Source organism: Plectropomus leopardus, chromosome 22 (assembly GCF_026936395.1).
Source record: "Plectropomus leopardus strain MGB_pleo_1.0 chromosome 22, ASM2693639v1, whole genome shotgun sequence".
NCBI classification, from domain to species: Eukaryota; Metazoa; Chordata; class Actinopteri; order Perciformes; family Serranidae; genus Plectropomus; species Plectropomus leopardus.
Genome location: NC_142197.1, coordinates 18,983,833 through 18,992,487, shown reverse-complemented (window position 1 = coordinate 18,992,487; position 8,655 = coordinate 18,983,833). Strand labels below are relative to the sequence as shown.

The following is an 8,655-nucleotide window of genomic DNA, read 5'->3' as shown; positions in this document are numbered from 1 at the left end:
AAAAACAGGGGGGTTAATAACTTATGTCTCAGTTATTTTTATTTTAGCTTACTATATAGTTTACTCTGGAATGTAAAAAAAATATCAGGATATGTTTGGGATTTTTAAAGGTCGAGTTTATGTTGGATTTAGTGGCATATGCAGAAATGGTAGACATATAATATTGATTACTTTATTTTCATCAGTGTATAATTACTTGTTTTTGGTACTTTAGCAGGAGCCAATGATATCTACAGTACATGTGGAGCTGGTGCTCCTCCATGGAGTTCACCATGTTTCTACAGTAGCCTAGAATGGACAAAACAAACACTGGCTCTAGATAGGGCCATTCACATTTTTGAGTCAGTCACCATAGTTCTCCTACAGGCTTAGCACATGAGAGAAGTTTAGTTTTGCAACCTCACCGCTAGATGCCACTACTCACTGGACATTTAAGTTTTGCTGCAAATTATCAAATTAAATAAAATCTAGGAATGTGAAGTATCGACAGTAAACGACAACACATTACTGAACTACAACTCATTGTGTTTAGTTAGGCTCAACCACCTTTACACTTTTAATGTGTTGAAAATCATAACTTCAACTAATAAATCTTTTCAACAACACAGACAGCATATTTGAGGTGATGGATATGGATATTTGGGATATTATGTGTTGTGGGTCTTAACTCTCATTTCATTGTAGTGAGACCATTTTTTGAAAGTTGACCTCACTCAAGGCCTGTGGTTCAAAATTTATTCAGCCATGGGGTCCTGATATCTCCTTGTGATTTGTTCAAGGTCCACAAATCAGATTAAAAAACATATATAAAATTTATTTCACAAAAAAACACATGGGCTTACAGCACAGTGAGATAAAACATATTGCAAGAACAAAGTGCAGTTACTTAAAATTTAGAAAATATGTAACACAGCAACCAAAAAAGGGCATATTATTGCTTTAGCACCATGACATAAAAACACTGCAAAGGCATTGCATGTTAATAGGCTAATTAAGTAATACCAAGAGGAAGACAATAAAGTGGTAGCTGCACTGGAAAAAAAACAGATTGAAACAAACAAACTTTTGATTTGGGTGTGCCACCCGAAGAGTTTCAGGGGCACGGGCCACCCCTATGAAAAATTCGGGTGGGCGCCACTGCTCCTCAGGGTCAGTTCACTCCAATTGGGAATAAATTAACTGTTTTCTTAATCTCTAGTGTTAGCCTGTGTATCCATCCAGGTCTTGTATGGTTTTTGTTCAGGTTTTGTAGGTTTATAGATTAATGTAATTCCATCCTTGTTGAAATTTGCATCAGATTGTAATGGGACAAATCTCTTAGATTGTATTCATACGAGGCAAAAAAGAATGGTAATCTAATCACCACATTAGCGTTACTATTAACATGGAAGCTTTCAGGCCTGCCTGCACACAGCCCTCCTTTCCTAAGATTAACATTTCGTATGATCGCTCCTGACAGATTTTTTTTTTTTTTTTGCAGAGGCCCTCCGAAGGATAACCAAAAAGGGCACTTTCTGCCTAAAGTCACTTTCGCTTTTCGGAAGTTCTGCACAGCTTCTTCGCATCGGGTTGATACTTTTCATTTTGCACTCGGGCTGGCTTTGTGAGAGCGGTAGTTCAGGGATTTTTTATAGAGCAGACTGAACTGAGCCAAGAGTAGATGTGCGGTTATGTCTTAAAGGGAGGGGCTTGTACGGCTATTCAGTTTGGTTTTTATCATTGAGCGTAGTGGAGGACCGACTGCAGACTGGCTCCCTCTCCTCTCCTCACACTCGACTCAAGAGCTTCACTTTGTCCCGTTAAGATCCACAGGTAAGCGCAACTAAAACTTTCAACTGCCTGCAAACTCTTACAGTTTCAAAAACGTGATTAGGATGAAAATTTATGACGCTCTGGTGCTTCAGAGAATGCATTATATGGCGATGGGAGATAATCACATTATGGGTCTCCACTGTGCGCATGGGCTGATACTTTTCAGGATATATTGGCTGCAAGCCGCTCCCTCTTTGTGCGCCAACAGTTCACTAAAGGCAAAGTAAACTCCTGATTGTGAGCTATAATAAACTTTTCTATGGGCCGAGCGGTGACGCTGTCATGTTAATGTTTTGTTAACCGCGGGACAACACAAAGAAAAGTGTCCACTCCTGTAATGCGCGCTCAGTCCTTCAGGGCGGGGGATGTCTCCAAACTCAGCCAAGTTTCTCATCGCTTCAGCAGCTCTATATAACATGTAGGCTGCATGCTGCAAATGTGTTTAAAGTTGACATCACATGTTTTTGGTTGTTAATAGTATTCATAGCACCCTCAAACAATAAAATAAAGCTGTGCTCTTGAGCCATTGCTACAAAAATGTGGATAAACCTGTTGAAATGTGACATGTGGAAGGTGTACAGAGTTGGCTATAGGCAAAGATGGGTCCCATATGGTTACCAGCACACCGCATGTCCCCTCCAGCATCAAATTTGACCATAAGATCGTGCTGAGATACAGAAGGCAATTGTCCTTTTGGTGTATGAGCTTTAAACACATCCAGCATCTCCTGCAGACAAAGCCACAGGGCAAGTCTTGCAAAAAAGACAGGCCCAGTTCACTTCGCAGATGAATCCACTTCTCATCGTTTCGAGGTATCACATTCTTTGCAATCCCACCAAACCCCTGAGGCAAAAGGCTCTCTTCAACTCTCATTGTACGTGAGTTGGCCAGCAAGTCTTTTGATCTCGGCTTTATTACATAGTAGTATCTGTGAAATGGAAGCATGGAAAATGGGAGAGGGTGGAGGGAGAGGACCTGCACAGGGTAGATCTGGGTTTGTTTTTTTTTTTTCTTTTTTGAATGCTTTCGGGCCAGAGACAGCACAGTAATTGTCCATGAAACTGTATCTGATAAGTTGTGCAGTGTTTGGAAAACACGTGGAGAGTGCCCTCAGCTCCTTATAAGGTGCAGGCCCAACCTGGTGACAGGTGATTGGAATAGCCTCAGGAATGCAGAGCATAACAGCCCTCCATTAATGTTACAGCGGTTCCCATCATTTTTGGTCTGCTGTACCCCCACAGACCTGTCAAAAGAAATAAAGTACACCACCGGTCACATTCAGAATGCTAATTTGGACTTTCAGACTGGATGCTATTTAACAGTACATTATATGAAAGTGGATATTGCAACAACTTCTTCATACAATATAACTTAAACTTGAACTAAAACTAAACTAAATTTTGGTTTTATTTCAGCCATCTATCCATTACTTTTAGCTAACTATTTTACCTGTTTATCAAGGATTTCAGCTACTTCAACTATGTTCCTCTACTTTCAGTTCTTTTACCATTTCAGCAATACTTTCAGCTATCTGTTTTAATCATTTATCCATTACTTTTAGCCAGCTATTTCAACAGTTTATTACTTTTAGCTATTTTGACAGTTTATTACCTTAGCTATCTATTTTAACCATTTATCTATTAATTTTAGTGAAAAGTTAGCTAAAATTAATGGATAAACCGTGGAAACAGTATCAACAGTTTTTCCTTGAGTTTTAGCCAACTATTTCAAGTATTTATCAGTTACTTTGACATAACTGTTTTGTTTATCCATTGTTTTAAGTAAACTATTGCATAGTTGCAATAGTATAAATAGTTTTTAGTTTTATTTATCAATACTTTTAGCTAAACTATTCAAGCAGTTTTTTACTTTTAGCTATTTTAACCATTTATCTGTTACTTTAACTATCTGTTTCAACCATTTATCCGTTGATTTTAGCTAATAGCAAAAAGTAACGGTTTTACAGTCAACTGTTTATCCTGTCACTTTTAACTAATTATTTCATCCTTTTTTCAGTTACATTAAGAGAAGTGTTTTGACTGTTTATTCATTACTTTTAGCTCATGATTGCAAAATTGCAATGGTAGCCTTTAATTAGTTATTTATCAATTACTTTTGGCAACGTTTTTGGAATGTTTACCCATTACTTTAAGCTAAGGCTGGGCTATATAGAGAAAATCAGATTGCAAGATATTTGTGACCAAATATCTCAGTATTGATATGGCAGTGATATTGTAGGGTTGATTATTGGTGCTTTCACATAATACTTGAACACAATGAAATTTGTGGTAAATATTGATCAGTTATGTGGCTAATAACAAAGCTAATGCAGAGTTTAAAACAAGGAAAAGACAACACTTAACACTTAAATCCAACATCTATGACAGTATGTTGTAGGCTTGGGCGTCTATTTTTTTTTATAACTTCCTGAAATTTCACCAGGGTATACAGTGTGTGGAAGTATTTGTGTGTGAGGCTACCCTTAATTCACAGAGTTAGATTCGAAAATATGCTGTTATTCTCTGCGTCTTCCTCTGCTGTTGCTTTCCAGACGTTTACAGTACTATAAAATTCCCCCACCCTTCACCGTTGCCATTTTTTTCTCGCTCAGCTGCCTTTTTTTAATCAGCAGTCTGACCTCTAGTGGGGCATTATGTATGCTACATATAATACATCCTCAATACCACATCTCCATATGAGTTTAATAGAGAGATGAGTGTTCGTATTTTTGAAAGTAATGTGAATCATACTGTCTGGATTTCCGAATACCCTGGCATACTGTCCCGTGATACCACCCAAGTCTAATATGTAGTCGTATATCACAATATGTCAACGTTTTTCCTAGCCCTACTTTTACCTCACCATTTCAATTGTTTTTCCATCACTTTTGGCAAACTGTTTAGACTTCTCTGCTTGCTAGCTTTTCATGAACTCTCAATCACAGTAGTTTTCAGGTCTTTCAGCTGCCAGCTATTTAATCAAATGCCAATTTCCATTTAGTATTTAGTCTTATTTTTTAGCTACTCTATCTTTCTAAGTACCCTTCAGCAAATGCATTAGTTTTTTCTGGGATACAAGTACTACTGTTGTAAATCACTGCACAAGGAGTCTTTTCCCGTTTTTGCATACATGTTGAGATGCATATATGCTCTCACACAGCTATTTTAGGGCTGAAACACACACAGAAAACTGCAGTCTATACACTAAAATACATCTTGCGCTTTGTTGTGTACTCGAGGAGGTTTTTTATAATTGGCACGATATGATATGGGCGCAGAAGAATCTGGAGGTAATTGCACAGAGTGATAACAGGGGTTTGGCAGTGTGGGGCGAGAGCCAGGGCCAGGGTTAGGGCTGGGCGGGCAGGATGTAGGGAACATTGCCATGCATTTCCGGAGTCTGGCTCTGGACTGCACAGTGCGGTGAAGGCTTCTAGTTACTGTATGCTGGCTCCCTCTCCTTCTCCCTCCCTTCTCTCATGATTAAAGTTAAATGTTGGATCAGGTAATTATTGTGCATCATTCTCAACATAATCAACATGTGCTAAAGCACGGGGCATTCGTGAATCTGCCCGTTTGCAGTTATGTGTTAACATGCATGGAGTATATGTGGGCGTGTTGTTATAGTTTGATCCTAGATACTCATAATCCACTGCAGTATCAAGTTCCAAAGCAAGAATCCAGAGTTTCCTTGCAAGGCAATAGTTTCTTACCACCGCTGAGCTAAGGCAGCCAACCAAGTGGCAAACTGAATTTGAATAGAATGGAAAACTGGCAGAGGCGACTTGCTAACACACATGATCGGACTGTACTGTTCTTTTTTTTAAATAGATGTTTACCTATACTGTGTTCAGCTTGTAGGTTTCCCAAATGTGGTTCAGTTTCCAGTGATGGCATGCTGACATGTCAATCCAAACATACATTGTTTCTGCTCAGCAGGTGCCAGAGCTATTTTCTGCTTTCTCCTCATAACAGACCGGTGGAACTATGTCAAGCATGTTTCCTGTGTTCCCGTCTTTGGCTTAATTTTATGCAGATTTGTTTGTTCTAAGTATATGGTTTGAGACTGAGATGCTGTCCCAACGTGCCTGCAGAATCACAAGTAAAAATTATTGTTTTATCAGTGGTGTCCTTGTCATCAGTGTCCACAAGTTGCCTCACACAAAGTCTTATGTTTGTGTCTTCTGGACAACAGCAGGAGTGGGACAGGGTTCAGCTCATTTGAAGTGATTGTGATCGACGTGCAGCTAGCGCTCATGGGACTCTGGAGCTGGACCGGAGCCCCACGGCGTACTAGTTCTGTTCCCCCTCGTCTTTGAATTCGATAGCATGTAATTTGAATGCGCAGCATCCAGAACCGCACACTAAGTTGTATAATATGGTGAGCTTGGACGGACGGGCAGATCTTGAGTTTGGAAAAGAATTCTTAACTCTTTCTAGCGACGGTCAACAAGCGGTAGGCAGGGACTGGTAGCGCTGCTTAATTGCTTGTGAAGTCGCACGAGGGCATGAAACCTTAGAGGATGTTTATTTAGGTCCTGGAAAATATGCAGTAAGAGTTTTGCAGATGTTTGTGATATAGATTTAAAATTCCTGTCATTTAAAAACCATATTATGCAGCCAAGATGACATGGAACAGTTCTGTAGGGGAATATTCACGGTGGATGTTCTGGCGTTTGCACAATTAGTTGTCTCTTGGGTGATGGAGAATGCTTACTCTCCTTTTTCCCCCCTCTTCTCCTCGATCCACACCCTCTTCTTTAATAGATTCACCACCGAATGAAGTCTTATTTAATCAAACCACATCTGCAAAGCTATTTTCAAGCCACAGATTTGATACATACACATGCATGAAGAATTTCATAATGATCTTTCCTCCCAGGATCTGTATCTTCCTTTCTTTCCAAACTATTTCCCAAACTTTGATTCTCCTGACTGAAGCAGTCATGTGGGCATGAAAGACCTGCGTTTGAATTCCTCTGGGCTTTAGTCACACTCTGATGAAGAGGGTTTGTTAGATCAGCCTCTCGCTCGTGTCGTTTTCTGACTTTAAAGTGCTATCACTCAAGGCCAGATTGCCTAATAGACAGCATGGCATGTCGGTGTTGGTAATTGGCATATTGGCCCGCCATCTGCTAGTTGCCAGATGCCAAGCTCTGCCAGAAGTTTCATAGCAATAAAAAAAGACTATTGTATTTTTTCCCTCTAACTAAATCTTTTTACTGGGTGATGATTTAATTCATGAGGCAGCCTTGGTTCATATCTTAAAAGGTAAAACCTCCTCCCGTACTCACGCGGTCAGCATTTCATGGGGTTTTTGTGGATGATTGATTGTGCGAGAGTGAGGTCAGCGCTCCTGAGCAGCATTTCTGATGTCATCCTACAAAGATGCATGTTCTCCCCGTCTGTTCCCCAAAGCGGGCTGTTCGGAGAAGCGTACAACGTTGTTAAGAGGGGACATTTAGCCTTTGGGCTTCTTCTCATCTGATAAAACAAGCACAGGAAATGTCTCTGTTAGCTGATTGGCCTTGTGTTTTCCTTCGCTGTCCTCCCACTGGGACCTCAGACGTGCACAGTGTGTCCCTGTGGCAGAGCAACCACCTTACTTGTCTCTCTGCTAACAGCTTCATTAACTTTCCCTTCGCCTCTCTCCTCTCCTTTAACACCAATCTATTCCACCTCAGCCCTTTTCTCCCCAAAAGAAATGATTACTAAAACGTTCATTCTCACTTCACCCTACTTCTTTTCTTTGCCAGGTTTCCATTCTTTCCTGCCTGTCCTCTCTTCACCTCCCCTCCCCTCCTCCCCCCTCGCCTCTCCTCTCAGCCTCTCGTCTTCCTCCCATAGCGTCCAAAAACTAAACAAACATGGCTAATCAAGAGCCTGTCAAATCACCTTTTAAAAGTCCCATATTTTTACGGTAATGGGGAATTAAGGGAACGTGGAGGTAATAAGGTGATGTAAATCCCAGCGGCGTGTGTGAAAAATACCATTGAGTGTAAACACATGACCAGTGAGGTCATGTGTTTACACAGTCAGCGAGGTTAACCGCTCTATGAATCGCATGGGGAAAAACAGACAGGGCAGTGTGCAGGTCAGTTATAGGCCTGCCGGATTTATGTGGCTATAGAGGCGCTGCGTGTGCTGAAGTGTGTATGGCGAATGTGAAGGACAGCGCCGAGAGTCCATATTGGACGCCTGCCATCATGGGAGTGAGAACTGGCGAGAGTGAGATCGGGCTTGCATGCAGTAATGATGGAAGTGAGGACTTACCTCATACACATAAAACAATCACTGTGTCCTTACATGGGTATTCACATGAATCAGACTTCTACTGTAATTGTGTTTCTTTGGAAGAGCTTCAGAGTTGAAAGTATGTTTTAGTCCAACTGACTTTTGAGTATTTTAACATGAATTTTAAGTCTTGGTGTAAAATGGGAAGAAAATACAATGTGGTCTCACAACTTATTTATTTAGGAAAGCGACTAAAGATTATTTTCACCATTCAATCTGCCATTTTTTTCTTGATTATTAATGTAATTTGTCAGTTAAAAGAATTTATTTTTATAATAGTAAAAATCTGACAGAAACAGGGCGTTTTCGCATTTGAGAAGGAAGATTCAGATTTTCCTTTCCATTATTTTTCTTTGGTAGTGACCTAAACCTGCATTCGCTGTTTTTTGGCAACAGAAACAAGCTGCAAAAATGTCACTGAAACATCATTACTGTTTAAGCTGATAAAGCAAATGTGTCAGAAAAAGAGCAGCATTATCATTCATTTGGAATTATATTTCTGGTCACCTGACTAAGGTTGGGTAGTGTCCACATTTGAACTGATTTTGGT

General features: G+C 40.2%; 1 protein-coding gene across 5 annotated transcripts in view; it reads left to right on the top strand.

The window, feature by feature from the left end:
- Nucleotides 1-1,655: 1,655 nt before the first annotated feature.
- The window catches only part of cald1a (caldesmon 1a), a 79,777-nt gene continuing 72,777 nt past the window's right edge, over nucleotides 1,656-8,655 (top strand). For 4 of the 5 annotated variants that reach the window (XR_015775467.1, XM_042511404.2, XM_042511403.2 and 1 more), the window contains exon 1: nucleotides 1,656-1,812. The gene's annotated coding sequence lies outside the window, so the exon portion shown is untranslated. The remainder of the gene's footprint in view (nucleotides 1,813-8,655) is intronic. The other variant, XM_042511405.2, reaches the window with a different exon arrangement.